General features: G+C 44.7%; 1 protein-coding gene across 1 annotated transcript in view; it reads left to right on the forward strand.

Moving 5' to 3' along the window:
• The first annotated feature begins 2,503 nt into the window (after window positions 1–2,503).
• PRR33 (proline rich 33) overlaps window positions 2,504–14,997 on the forward strand; it is a 37,490-nt gene continuing 24,996 nt past the window's right edge. Inside the window, exon 1 of the mRNA XM_053272244.1 lies at window positions 2,504–2,784. The gene's annotated coding sequence lies outside the window, so the exon portion shown is untranslated. The remainder of the gene's footprint in view (window positions 2,785–14,997) is intronic.

The following is a 14,997-nucleotide window of genomic DNA, read 5'->3' on the forward strand; positions in this document are numbered from 1 at the left end:
CCATAAATGTTCTTCCAGCCTCCATAGCACCAGAGGCTACACACACTGTAAATCTCATCTAAGCATTTTTCTTTGCTATTCTAAAGAGTCTGCGGTGAGAGTCACGCTGACAATAGGAACCCTATTCACGCATTATGTTCAGCACTGGTACCAGAGGTGCACCTAGGTAATTTTGGAGCCTGGACATAAAGGCCTTTGGAGCCCACTCCCCTGCAAATTAAGCATCATCATGCTCCGCCGGGCAACCACACCACCCAGGCCAAACTAAAGAGGATGGGAGGGGCAGGGGCTGTGGGGTACACAGGTACAGATCTGTACACAGGTACCGTTATTCTCACATTATGTTGAATACACGTCTAACAGTATGCTTTCTATCTGTACTCTATATTTAAGGGTCCTTCACCCAGGTTTACCTTTAAAATAAATGTAGGTACCATCATCCACATAAAAGCATGTATAAGTGTACAGACATCTGTACATTCATACAATATAATGTCTGAATGATGCTTGAATTCAGGAAAGCTGGTGGTTTACATGTTTTAGGCACAGTAAAATCTCCATGAGGAATAAGGGAAGTCCCAAATGAGAAACTATCTGATGTCATCATGATGGTGGTCTAGCAGCTAGGACAAACCATAGGGCTCTGCCAATTATCTTTCAGACTTAATGGAGAAAACAAACATAGCTGCTGGGTTAAATTTTTAAAAATCTGGGGTACTCTGAAGCATAGTGTCTGATATAAAGTGACTCAAATCACTTTATATCAGACTTATATAGTGTCTGATATAAAGTGATTTGATAGATGCCCTGAAATAGTGAACATACAGTGAAACCATCAAAGCTAGGTGGTGCTCTTGATGTTCTAAGTAAGTCTTATTGATGCACACACACACACACGCACACACACACCCCCAAAAAAGGTGGCTGTGTTGTTCCATTAGTGAGGGAACCCAATAGCCACAGTCTGGGTAGTGCTTTTATTAAGATCAACCAGAATGCCACATTGTCAGCAAGAGATCATATTAGCTGCTTTCATAGCTGCAGTCAGTGGTCGGCCAGAATGGACACCAACCAGGGGCCCATGACCATTAGAACCATCAACCCTGAACCCCCACTATTGGTGGCAGGTGGTGCAAGTCAGCTGAGAGACACACACCACTACTGCTTTGCCTGGCAACCCTCATCCACCAGTGAGGCCCTTGTGTCATTGTGAGGTCAGACATGGAGAGGCCTCACAATGATGCAGAGGTCTTTGGGAGAAAGACCACTGGCTGATGGGTAGGGGAAGGAGGAGGTGCTGTTGCCACCAAGAGACTCAGCAGTGGTGGCCGTTTCTCTCTTCCCACCCTCTGTCTCCATTGCAGAATCAGGGAGAAGCAGCTGTGCAGATGGAGAGGGCAGCAGAAGCCTGGGGAGGTCCAACACATTTTGTTGCCTGAGATGAAGGACAATATGATCTCCCCCCACCATCTAGGGGGGGGGGCTTAGCAGGCCATGCTGCTGAGGCAGTGGTGGCCACAAAAGAGCAGCACACTTAGACTATGCCACCAAGCCAATGGTGGCAGGGACATTTCTAGCTCAAATGGGGGCAGGGGCCAAAAAGTGGTGAATTTCAGTGGAAAAGGGAGAGGGGAAATGAACAGCATGTCCCAGCAGGATGAAGAAGGATGGGATGGCAGTGGACAGCAGGGTGGCATCCATGGTGGCAGGGGCCCATCACTTGCCAACCCCTGCCCCCTTCCTGCACCTGTGCCTAAGTGACGGCCTCACCCTGCCTCATGGAAGGGCCACTCCAGGAGGAGCCACTGTCTGCCACCTATGAGTATTGGCCACCAGTTGACTTGGGACAACAGATGGGAACCCTGTGCAGGATGTTGCCCCATGGCCCACAGCAACCTGGCACTTGCACTAACTGTTTTACTCGCTGATTTTCAGCAAACCTCAGAATAGGTTTTAAGAAGAAGTGGCATCACACAATCCTTTATTTTGAGTTTGAGATTGCTTGAGAGCGGGCAATCCTTTAAAATAGACACAACCTCTGAACATAAGAGATATTCATCCATCCTGTTTTTCATACAGGAGAAGAAATGTCTTTCTGACAAGCATGTCAAGGTTTATTGGTTGCAATCAGGAAATAATTTTAAAGTGGGGGAGAAACAGTTCCAACAAATGATGGTGTCTCTCATTCCATGATAAAATTTATGAGGCTGAGTTCTGCAGGAAGATTTAGACTGGACAATGGATTTGAGAGACAGGGGCTTCGGTTGGTTGGGGGAGAAATGTGTTTTTGTTGTCGTCGTTTTTAAACCATTTAAATTAAATCAGCAAGACCAGTACCAGCAATTTCATAACTGGAAGATTTGGGACGAGGGTGCAGTTTAATTGTTCTGCCAGTAGGGGCCCCACAGTACCTAGGGTAAAAAAGAACAGAGTTGTAACAACTCTTGTTTTTACGCCGTCCCTATCGCTTCCTCTCCCCAGCTTTTCCACCACCCCCGCCTGTCCTCCAAGATCAGTTTGGCAAGACTCCTTTGCTGTGGAACGAGCCCCATGCCATCCAGAGGGGTCGACACCTCTGGCAGGCTCCTCGCTAGCAGCCTGTGAGAATAGGGGAGGCCTTTAACTTAGGAGCTGTGTGGGGCATGTTTTATTTTGGGCAGGAATCAGTCTCCCCCTCCCTCTCTAGGAAGGAAAGTCCAGGCAAGGATGCACCGACAGGTTTTTAAACACCCGGAGCTGGAAGCAACAAGCTGCAGCCCTTAACCATTCAGCAGCAGGCACCAGGTAAAGGGGGGGGGTCACCCCCTCCCCTTCCTTCCTTGTGATTCTTGATTGCAGAATCCCTTCCACATTGGCTGAACATCTCAGAAAGCAGATTCTGCTTTCTTTTAAGCTTACTGGCGAGGAAAGAATAATTGCTGGGAAATTTAAAGAGTTTTCACCCATTTCCATTTGCTGGACTGGGGGGGTGGGGGGAAGGTATTTTCAATAATCCATGTACTGCTTTTGTTCTGTTTGAAACATAATATTGGGTAAAGTTGATTTACAGCAAATCTGCAGTGTGCTATGGAATTGCCTCTTTGCATGTCTGACTAGTTACATTTGTAATGCATTTGCCACAAGTTTATTCTACTCGTATGAAAGTACATTTCACCTGCCATTTGATCAGAAAGAGCATGAATAAGGCTGTCATGTTTGCTGCTTTTTAAAGCATAAACTGCACAACCTAATTTGCAGCATTTTACAGTAAAGTATGCTCAGCAGTCTTTCTTAACTTGATGCCTGTTATAGGCAGCCTTGAAGTACAGATAGAACACCTCAGTACATTGTACAGTAGAAGGGAAGACTGGAGGAATGAGGTCTGTACATTGGCAGACGTGTGTACAGGAGAAATTTATACCCAGTCTGCCAATGTGGGGCCCATTTCCAGACAGATCAGCTGCTCTGTAGTTTGGACAGCAGGATACAAGAAACATAATAATTAAAAGCATAAGGAAGAAGAAGAAATATTGGAACTTGTATTGCAAACATGGAATCAACTTCTTGTTTTGTATCTATAAATGCATAATTTCCCGAAAAGACCTTCATCTGGCTGGCTTTAGATACAATCCCAACTCCCCGCACACACGCACACACACACACACACAAACTTCAGACCTGGGTCACAAGTGGTTGTCTTCATTTTAGCTGCTGAAAGCTACTACTGACAACTTCTATTTAGGTTTCATGGATAACTAATCCTTCTTTTAATATACTTTCTACCTCTTAGATAATTCTTCAGCATTGTGCATTTTCATTGCATTCTTCGCCCATGTATTGCCATCTAGGAATCTCCTCCCCATGTTTCCTTCATGATTCAGCTCAGGTTTTCACTTGGCGGTGAAATCACCACTGGCAACAGATTGAGAACAGGGGCCTCTAAGATCCATCTTACACACAGTTGGCTGGATGGTTAGCATTCTCATATTTCATTCTCTGTCTGTTCCAAACTCCCTAGTTATCAACATTCTTAATATATCCTGCAGACCTGCATAATGTCACTAAACCCCAAATACTGATTATCCTCTACCCTAAGCACTTTCAGGGGAAGAAAAGGGGCACCGGGCAGATCCTTGTACCCTGACCGTTATGTGTCTAGTACTCCTGTCCATGTAAAAGGTAAAGTTGTGCTGTTGTCTCCTGGCGACCACAGATGTGGTTTTCTTTGGTAGAATACAGGAGGGGTTTACCATTGCCATCTCCCGCACTGTGTGAAATGATGCCTATCATAATCTTCCTCAATCGCTGCTACCCAATATAGATGTTTCCCATAGTCTGGGAAACATACTAGCAGGGATTCGAACCGGCAACCTCTTTGCTCCCTGGGCAAGTTACTTCTCCGCTGCACCTTTAGATGGCTCCTGTACATGGCCATATAAAATGTTATCTAGTGTAAATAGCTGCACCTTTGTTTAATTGGTCTATAACCATGATTGGTCTAAAACTGCCCAGAGATGTGCGTTTGGGGCAGTAGGAAAATATGTTAAATAAATAAATAAATAAAATAACTGAGCACTTGAGCAGACATATATGTTTTGCTTCATTTTCCTGCTGCCAAATTATTGTTTTACTCAGTGCTAACATTTCAGGGAGATAGAGAGGGCCTGGTCCTCTTAGCTTCTGTGATATCCCCTTAACTACTTTTTGTAGAAGGTTATGGGGGGCCAGGCTCGGACTGGCCCACAGGGCAACAGGGCATATTCTCAGTGAGCCCCGTCTGCGCGGCACCCCTGTGCCCCATCTGCGAGATGCCCCTGTGCCCCGCCGCACTCGGCAGCAGTGAATACTACTAGCCTTAATTACCCATTCTGCTCAAAACCCAGCGCCCTCCTCAGATACATTCCACCGCCCTCTCAGTGCCCCCAGTCTGACCCTGTGGGGGGCATGATTGGTCTAAAATTTGGAGGACTTGGGCATGGGACTTGTGGATTTAATGTAGAGGCCCCCTTCTTCTTCCTCTGTAATTCAAGTACTAGTATCCTGCACATGTTATCGTACCCAAGGGGTGGCCTGTTGCTCAGAGAGCACATTGCTTTGCATGCAGAAGGTCCCTGATTCAGGCGTTGGCATCTCTAATTAATGAACCTCAGTCCACAGGGCGGTCAGTCAGAGGAGGCAGCCCTGGGTTAGCTGGACCAATAAAGCAAACTGCATAGGATTTTCTGTGAATGCATCTCATGCACATGGCAGGTGTCCCCCCCCTGCAAACCACTGATAACTCCTACAATGTATTCACCTTCAGTCTATTGCCTTCTCTTTATAGTTGCAACCTAAGTGTAATCTCCAGTCATTATAAGCTTTTCTTATTGATCTAAAATTATGTTCCTTTATGTTATCCCTGTACTTTCATATGACATTTTAATTGTTTTCCCATCCTACCTCATCTATTCTACCTAGCATGCTGCTGTTTACTATCATCCCCCTGAGATTCTTAAAAATAACCCAAAGATCACACATCAAGCGGAGGTGCCCTCAAAGATGTTCCTCCCAGACAGATCTTTGTTTTTCTGATCGTTGCTGTTTTTGCTTTAAGTATCACCACCCCTCTTTCATTATGCAGATATTGTCTTCCATTACAGTATAGTTCTCTCTGAACAGTGACCCCAGCATAAAGAAAAAAGTGTCTTTGTGGGAACAGATTAGTTCCAGCCAAGGCAGAGCCAAGACAGAGATAATAACTTATTTGGAGCTTGGTTGCATGTTTCCCCTTTGGTATTTGGAGCTAGCAGTCCAGTGCTCAACCTGGTAGGCTCCTGCAATCCACATGTAGGTTATGACCCTACTCCTTTCTCAGTCACTAACTTCTAGGAAGCAGTGGTTATGGAAATTAAATTCTAATTTATAATTGGTCACTGGACAGTCAACAAGTGAGAAGATGATCTCCTTCCTTGTGTCTATTCCTTTTGCTAGTCTTGTATGTGGATTTGGGGAGATTTCTTTGGAAGGAGCAGACACTGTGATGGGGAGGCGATGCATGGGGTTTTGTTTATGTATGAATGAAAGGAAGAGGCTCAAAGCTCTCAGGAAGAGGCTCAAGCTTTCATTGAAATATACATCACTCAGTTCTTTGAAGTGGAAGATCTGCATGGATCTCTTCTGGCCACTAACAGTTTAGCAGATATTACCACACATTCCCAGGCGTTCTTCAACAACTCTGGGGATTAAATACCTGCTCTATTTTAAAGACAGCATATGTGAACATCTAAATTCATCTACTATTCTGTGTTATGCAACTGTGCCTTGCCGTTACAGCTAAGCAAATGCCTGGTCTGTCTGTTTGACCTAATGATGCAATGTTGTTGTTGTTGTTGTTAATGTTAATTAGCTGACATCCTTACTAACACTGTGCTTGTGCAGTGAACAAAGTTGTAGTAGTGCAAGATCATGTAGCTATATAAAAAATGAGGATGCTCAAAAGGTTGCACGACTTGTTGTCCTCACACAAGCAGGTCTGGAATGCAAGTTCTGGTCTCAGCACAATTAGCTAGGGCAGCAGGCTTGCACGCCATGAAACGCCCTGGCACAAGTGTAGTGTTTATCTGGGTGTCAGCTGCTATTATTATTAAGAATACATATATACCACTTTTCAACAAAAAGTTCACCTGGGAGTTATTTGCACATGGCTTCATGCTGTAGGGTAAATGTTGAGCAAAGCCACTTCGAAGTACACTTGTGGCATTGAGGGAAGCAGCTCCTCCCCTCTGCTCTAAGGTTTGCTTTTGATGCAAGTTCACATGTTTTCCTTCATGTTTTCCTTCTAGCCAGTGAGCGGGGAGGGGGGAGTACTAAAGAGTTACAGCTGCATTTCTAAAGAGAGTATCCTTCTTATCATGCTAATGATTCTGTCAGTGTCTCTCCCTATTTACTCCTGCATTTTCAGAAAAAGTAGCTTAAAAACAGCATTTTTAAAACCCAGAAATACCTCAAGGTAAGCTAGAATTCACAAGACAAAGCCCAACTTGTTGTGGAGTGGGTCCAAGGATCTTGAAGGGACTTCAGGATAAGTTTGGCATATGAATGCACACACTCTCTCCCGAAGGAGATTGCAGGTTGGTTGGTTTTTAACAAGTTAGCAGCTCCACGTGGCTGTATTGAAGATCAAGGAAATGTTCAAGGAGAAGTGCTTTAACACTTTCTGCAGTCTAAAATTTCCCTCCCACCCCCAGAGCTGCTATTATCTCAGAGAGGAAAAAAGTCTGCCTTTTTCTGCCCATGGAGTTAGTAGGAACTTTGTGCAGAGGATATTCCAGTTGGGGAAAAGAGCAAAGGTGAAAAATGTTAAACACCTTCTTCCAGAGCACTGCCTCCCTGACTTCAAAGCAACTTCACTGAATTCTGTGAAGTTACATCTAGTCATGTCTAATTTGACCTTTACTTATCAGATCCTTTGATTACACACACACACCCCACCGCCACGGAATTTGAACCTTTATACCTGTTCCCTTAGACACTTGGCTAATTTAATCCATTAGCAGAAACTGAACATTTGGCTTCTTCACAATTTCATCTCAATGTCCTTTGTTTTTTTTGACACACTGCATCAAATTTATTAGGGTAGGCATGATTGCACAGGTGCAATTGGGCACATCCATCATGCATTAGGAATATCAAACTGAAACCTCCAGGCCAGCAATTCCAGGAGGAAGCACATAAGAAAAAGAAATGTGTGAAGATTAATGCTAAGACAGCAAGAGATCTGGAAAATGAAATGAAATGTGACAGGAGTGCTGGTCATACCCAAAAGGAGTGTACTGAGAGAGGTACTCATTCTCCCTTTGGGGACTAGCACTAAGGCAAGGAGAGTGGAAGCACTGACTAAGCTGTCCAATATACAAGATTTCAATGTGAGTAGTTTATGGCCTGCTGTGCACTTAGTTCATGGCCCTACATTTTGTTACCCAAATTTCTTCCATGGGTACAGAGCCATCCAAGTTGTTTTCTTCTAATCTTTCTCAAAGCCTCAGCCCAACTATTCCCAGACTTATATAGAGATGCTGCTAAATTCCAGAAATAACCAGACAATGAAGCAGATTTGCAGGATGGCCTATAACAAAACTGCTCCAGATGGACCAGGGCTTGCCAGAAGCTGGTAAATTTCTGCCAAGGGTGGAAAGTGTTCATTGACATGTAATGGTATCACATCATTTACAGTGTCAATGAAGTATTATATTTTTATAAGGCCCCACTGAATTCAGACAAGTTCAGCAGCAGAACTGGGCATCCAGAATCCCAAACGGATTATGAAATCTCAACAGAATCTGTTCAGAAAGATTACTTCCACCAGATCATTTTTGCAGCAGAACACAGTGGCTCCTCCTGTCCTTAGACAATCAATCAATCAATCAATCAATCTTGCCATACCTTTATTTGTACTTCCATATTGGTATTAAGTTGGTGCCATTGTCCTCCAATCCTCTTTTCAGCCTGTGAACATATTCAGCAGAGAAAGTCTAGCACAGAAGTTTCCAAGCATGTTTCCAAGAAGTTTCAGTCTTGCTGGATTGAGAGCCATATGCACAGATACACTGTGCATATGTATCCAAATGCACCTTTGGACATGAGGCACCCATTGTCGTCCCCCTCCTTTGAGAACCTCATCCGACTGGCAGGCCTATTGCAGTTTGGTACAGTTTATTCCTACAAGGACACCAGTCATTTGTCATCCCTAGACCACCTCATTTTGCAAGGGAGGTTGGTGAAACTATCACCTGAGTCTACAGTTTATCCTTCAGCATGGCTCCCAACACTTCATCATGTTTTAATCATTTCAGTTTTATTCCATTCAGCGTTACTGGTGCAGTGGTGCTCACAAAAAGCACCAAGTCACTGGGTGGTAGTCAATGAGTTAAGTCATTACCTTTATTTCCACTTCCTATGTAGGACTGAGCTTCCTAGATGGTGGATGAGATCAACAAATAGGTTAGCGGTTCAGGAATGGAGTTCAAAATCAGGAAGATACTTTTATTTCTGCCTCCTTCAGAAATATGTAAAAGTTCAAGCTTGCCACTAGGTTATGATTCTTGATCCTTTTGCATGTCCTTCATTCTTCTGTGCCTGGAATTTATCCTTTTTTTCTGCTACATCATGCTTCTTTGTCTCTTCACAATACAAGAAACAATTTTTGATGCTAATTCTTCCCAATATCATCTTTTGTTTTGCCTTTTTGCAGTGACATACTGCACTGTCTACATTGACTGATAGTAGTTTCTCCTCCTTTTGGCAGTTGCATCCTAAGAAGTTGCTGCAGCCATCATTTACACCCTTTATCAGTTGGCCAGGTTAAAAAAAAACAAAAACCCTCTTATTGTTGAGTATGATCTGGAGCAGAACGGTGGGCGGGGGGTGGGGGATTGCACACCAAAAACTATACTTTAAAACTCCATCCTAGTCTTTTAAAAATTCAGCTCTTTACAATAGGGTAGCTGTATTTCAGTGCTAAATAGGTCCACCACCTGCAGGGGTGGTGGACCTATTAGGATGGTCCATCCAAAAAGGCTGCTGGACCCAGTAGGATTTCAGAAAGCCTTGGAGGATTTTGATGTTGGTGCCGCCGGTGATTCTGTTGATGCCCTGGTGGGAACCTGGAACTCATCAGGGCAGTAGACATGATTGCTCCTAAGCGTCCCTTCCGACCTGCTTCAAAAAAGGCCCCTTGGTATACTGAAGAGTTGTGGGGGCTGAAGCGGTTGGGTAGGTGACTAGAGCTCAAGCGGAGGAGAACTTGGTTTGAATCTGACAGGATTCAGCATGTGACCCATTTGAGGACTTATGTGGTGGCAGTGCGTGCAGCAAAAAAGATATTTTGATCTGCGCGCATTGTGGCTGCAGGTTCACACTCGGCGGAGCTATCCCAAGTTGTGAGGAGTTTAGTTTCTGCTCCTTCTACTTCCAACCAGTCCCCGGAGTTGCTCTGCTGTGATGCATTTGTATGTATGTATGTATTTGTTTGTTTGTTTCAGTCCAAGGCCAGCATAAAAACAAGTTTAAAAAGGGAAAAAACAACAACAATAAAATAGATAAAATACATAAAACATTAATACCTTCAAATACCGTATACATAACTATTTTCATTGAAATAAAAACAGTTAATCTGAAGTGCACAACCCAGCATCTCGTCCCTCAATCACTCTAAACTGAATCTTGCTTGCTATGAAAAAATATTTTGCTACCCTCCTGTAAGCGTGCTCTGACTTAGCAGTAAGCAGAAAAAGGACCTTGTCCCCATCAGAAGGGCAATTAGAGTTATAGTGAGTTAGTAGTGGGGTGAGAAGCTTTCCCCTTAATTCAGTATAAAATCTGCACTTCAGCATCAGATGTTCCGTGGTCTCCACTTCACCATTCGGGCAAGGGCATAATCTTTGATCATAGGGCACCTTCCTGAAGCGTCCTTCCAGTACCGCCGTATGAAGGGCGTTAAGTCTAGCCACTGAAAGAGCCCTACGATGATCCCCATTAGAGATCCTAAGTAAATATTCAGCGGGGGAGTGACTACTGATTTGATCTCCTAGGAATAGGCCGATGCATTCAATGGGTTCTTTGCAAATAAGATCTCCTGTATTTGAGCCGACTTGGACTCCACTATTTCTGCAAGGTCTATGGAGGAGGTGTCCAGTGATCCCTCAGTAGTATTATTGTGTCCAGCAGTATTAGATTGGATCAGTTTCATCTGTGACTCCTGAGGATGTGGACAAGCTGCTTGGGGCGGTGCGGCCTACCACCTGTTCTCTGGATCCTTGCCCAACTTGGCTGCTTCTGTCTAGCAGGGAGATTGTTGGAGGTGGCCTAGTTAATGTCATAAATGCATCACTGAGGGAAGGTTGGGTGCCTCCTTGTTTGAAGGAGGTAATGGTTAGCCTTCCCTGGACCCCTTAGCGATGGATAGTTACAGGCCAATCTCCAATCTCCCTTGGTTGGGCAAGGTGATTGAGAGGGTGATGGTCGACCAGCTCCAGGCAGTCTTGGAGGAAACTGATTATCTGGACCCATTTCAAACTGGCTTTAGAGCTGCCTATGGGGTTGAGACAGCCTTGGTCAGCCTGATGGATTATCTTTACCAGGGAATCGACAGAGGGAGTGTGACTCTGCTGGTTCTTCTGGATCTCTTGGTGGCGTTCGATACCGTCGACCATGGTATCCTTCTGGATCGCCTGGAGGAGTTGGGGATAGGGGGCACTGCTTTTCAGTGGTTCCGCTCCTATCTCTCAGGTAGATTCCAGATGGTAGAGCTTGGTGACAGTTGCTCCTCAAAATGGGAGCTGTTATATGGAGTCCCTCAGGGCTCCATTCTGTCACCAATGCTTTTTAATATCTACATGAAACCGCTGGGTGAGGTCATCAGGAGGTTTGGTGCTGGATGTTATCAGTATGCTGATGACACCCAAATCTACTTCTCCTTTTCAGCTTCAGGAAATGGCACTCATTCTCTCAATGCGTGCCTACAGGCAGTAATGGGCTGGATGAGGGATAACAAACTGAAGCTGAATCCAAGCAAGACGGGGGTGCTCATTGTGGGGGCTCAGAATCTGAGGGGTGTGTTAGATCTTCTTGTGCTGGATGGGGTTACACTCCCCCAGAAGCAGCAGGTGCAAAGCTTGCGAGTACTCCTGGACCCAGGCCTCATCCTGGTATCTCAGGTGGAGGCCATGGCCAGGAGTGCTTTCTATCAACTCTGGCTGATTCGACAGCTGCACCCATTCCTTGAAGAGAATGACCTCAAAACAGTGGTGCATCAGCTGGTAACCTCCCAGCTTGACTATTGCAATGCGCTCTACGTGGAGCTGCCTTTGTACTTAGTCCAGAAACTTCAGTTAGTTCAGAATGCGGTAGCCAGATTGGTCTCTGTGGCAACCCAGAGATACCATATTTTGCCTGTTTTGAAACAGTTACGCTGGCTGCCAATACATTTCCAGATAAAATACAAAGTGCTGGTTATTACCTTTAAAGCCTTGAATGGCTTGGGTCCGAGTTATCTTAAAGAGCGTCGCCTTCTACATGATCCCCACCGCACGTTAAGGTCATCTGAGGAGGTCCGTCTCTAGTTACTATTGGTTCATTTGGTGGCGACTCAGAGGCGGGCCTTCTCTGTAGCTGCTCCTAGGCTGTGGAATCACTCCCAGCAGAAATCCGCAATCTGAATTCTTTATTGACCTCTTCAGGAGAGCCCTTAAGACCTATTTATTTGGCCTGGCCTTCCAGGGTTTTTAATTAGTTTTAATTGTTTTAATGCTGTAACCTGGTTTTCAGGGTTTTAATTATTCTGATTGTTTAATTGTTTTTATGATGTTTTAATTGTTAATCAATATTTTATATGGTTTATATTTCTGTTTTAACGCTTATTGGTTTTAATGGTTTTGTTTTAATTGTAAACCGGCCTGAGCAATTTTGGAAGGGCGGTATAAAAATCAATCAAACAAACAAACAAACAAACAAATAAATAAAATGCCTTGCATAGAGAGGGTCTTACATTTTAACCCTGGGCATCTCATATTAAAAGGATTGCATACAGCAGGTAATACTAAATACATCTCCTCAAGACCTTGGAGGACTGATGCCAATCAGAGTAGACAATTCTCTAGATTAGATGGGCCAATAGTCTTACTATCAGCAGCTTCAGATATTCTTACCTAGCTGTCTTTAACAAAAATAAAATAAAATCCAACTGTATGTATATAGTATGCCATCAACGCTTATCCAACTCAGAAAATAACTGCCCTGAAGTTAATGGAAAACCTACCCTCCCTAAGAATATACCATATAATGCCTAGTATTTCTAGCCTGTATTTTACTTTTAGAGCTATATATTACATGCCCTAGAATAACTAAACAGACAGGACAGCTAAGGGTCTGGTAATAAGATACATGGTTTTATGACGCTCAGGCTAGGTCAGAAGAGGCCAAAAGCTCATTAAACATCCTTTTGGAACACACTGAGCTTTTCTCAGCCCTGTTTCTAACAAACTTGGATACACCTACCCAAACCACCAACATCTGTTTAGTTTCTGTAAAACCTAGTCTGAGTCAACTTCCAGCCAATTTATCTCATGCTAATCAGATTGCAGACTTGCTGGATTTGGCTTCCACCATGTCACAGCTAATCCACATTTAGGGTGACTTGCAGGGTCCTGCAGCAAGCAGAATCAATTCTGTGTTGGTGTGTGCACACAACTGGCGCTGCATAACCTGCAATAATTGGAAGTCCGCAGAAGTCAGGCTTGTCCTGCATCCGTCATCCACTGAAATAGTTTTGTGAAGTTGGCTCTGCAAGTGAAGAATAATATTGAGGGGGCAAATAGAAAGGTGGCAGCTTCCTATCTCCATTGTTGTCTGGCAGAAAATGCCATCATGAGATCTTGAAGAAAACAAACAACTTTAGGGACCCTGCAAAGAAATGAATTTATGCATGCACAATCATACACACAAAAGCATGTATGTATGTACAGACATTATACCGGTATGCAGGTATAACCTTGCTTCAGAGGCACAAAAAAGCCCTAATGTGTAAACAGTCCCCTCTTTTGACGATGAATCTGGGGTCATGCTTGGTTTACCAAATAGTGTGCATCTCCATGCAGTTGAAGGGGATGGGTTTTTATAGAAGTGCCAACCACCTGATCCTTTTTCCAACTGCAAATAGCCAGTTGTCACCAATTGTCCTTGCAGTGAAATCATTATTTCAACAATCATAACAAACTTGTGCAAAGAGCTTTGCGATATATAGTTATTCTTTTAAAAAGGTTTTGTAAATTGTGGATGATGCAAGTCATTTAATGGTACTAGAGAAAGACATGCTGTTCTGGTAGCTCCAGGTCTTAACGCTCACATCAATTTCAGAGGATGAATACAACTGAAGGAAGCCCGGGCAGGTGCGCAGCTGGGGGAGTCAGTCATGTGACTTGCCTCTGGGCCCCCCCCCCAGGCAGTGGGCCCCCAGACAACTGTCTCCCCTTGCCCAGTTATAGTTACGTCCCTGTTCACATCCCCAGTTTGTTGCTGAGAAACTCAGGACTGGCTCCAGGTCTCAGGGGGCTCCCCTGGCAATATGCTCCCTTGAGTTTGGGGAGGGGCTTACTTATTAGCACAGCTAATAAGTAATAGCACAGTAGTTGGCCTGTTTGTTAGTTAACTAACCTTTTAAAAAAACTGGTTGTTTGTTTTTAATTGAAAAAGAGCAGGAGAGCTCCTACTAGCAGCCATAATTTTATTTTCCCCACATGCCCTGGCTGTTGCATTGTGGGCAGAAAATGGCAGCTGTCCAAAAAACATGGCACACACACACACCCCATCTCCACTGGTGGCCATCAGTTTTTCCCCAGTGGCCTAGACTGAACCTAGAGCATAAGTGGGCAAACCTGGCCCTTCAGCTATTGTTGAACTACAACTCCCATCATTCCCAGCCAATTTATAGTTCAACAACAGCAGGAGGGCCAAGTTTGCCCACCCCTGACCCAGGGCAGTGTGAGGAAAACAAAATGGTGGCTGCCAGTTGCATTGCAATAACTGGAGCCCAATTCTCCCTAGAGGGACAAAGCAGGTAAGCATCCTGCCAAGGCAGTGGAACCCCAGCATTAGGGATGTGCCCAGACTGGTTCAGCACCTACTTAGGGAAGCACCAAACTGACTCAGGCACCCACATTCAAACTGGTTCAGCGGGCCGGGGATCAGTTCCTTTAAAAAGCAGGTAAGCAGGCAGTGTGCAGCTGCAGCGCTGCTCCTAGCAGCCTGCGTGCAGCATCGGCACACAGATTTGTGTGCTGATGCCATGTGCAGGCTGCTGGGAGCAGTGCTGCAGCCGTGCACTGCCTTTCGGAAAGTGGGCACCACATCCGGAAAAGCAGCCGGGCGTTGGAGGAGCAGGTAAGGACCTGCTTACCTGCTTTTTAAAGGAACCAATCCCACCCCACCCCACCCTGGCTGCCCGAACCGATTTGGGCACATCCCTACCCAGCAGCTGTTTGAAGA

Source organism: Hemicordylus capensis, chromosome 1, assembly GCF_027244095.1.
Source record: "Hemicordylus capensis ecotype Gifberg chromosome 1, rHemCap1.1.pri, whole genome shotgun sequence".
In the NCBI taxonomy this organism is placed as follows: domain Eukaryota; kingdom Metazoa; phylum Chordata; class Lepidosauria; order Squamata; family Cordylidae; genus Hemicordylus; species Hemicordylus capensis.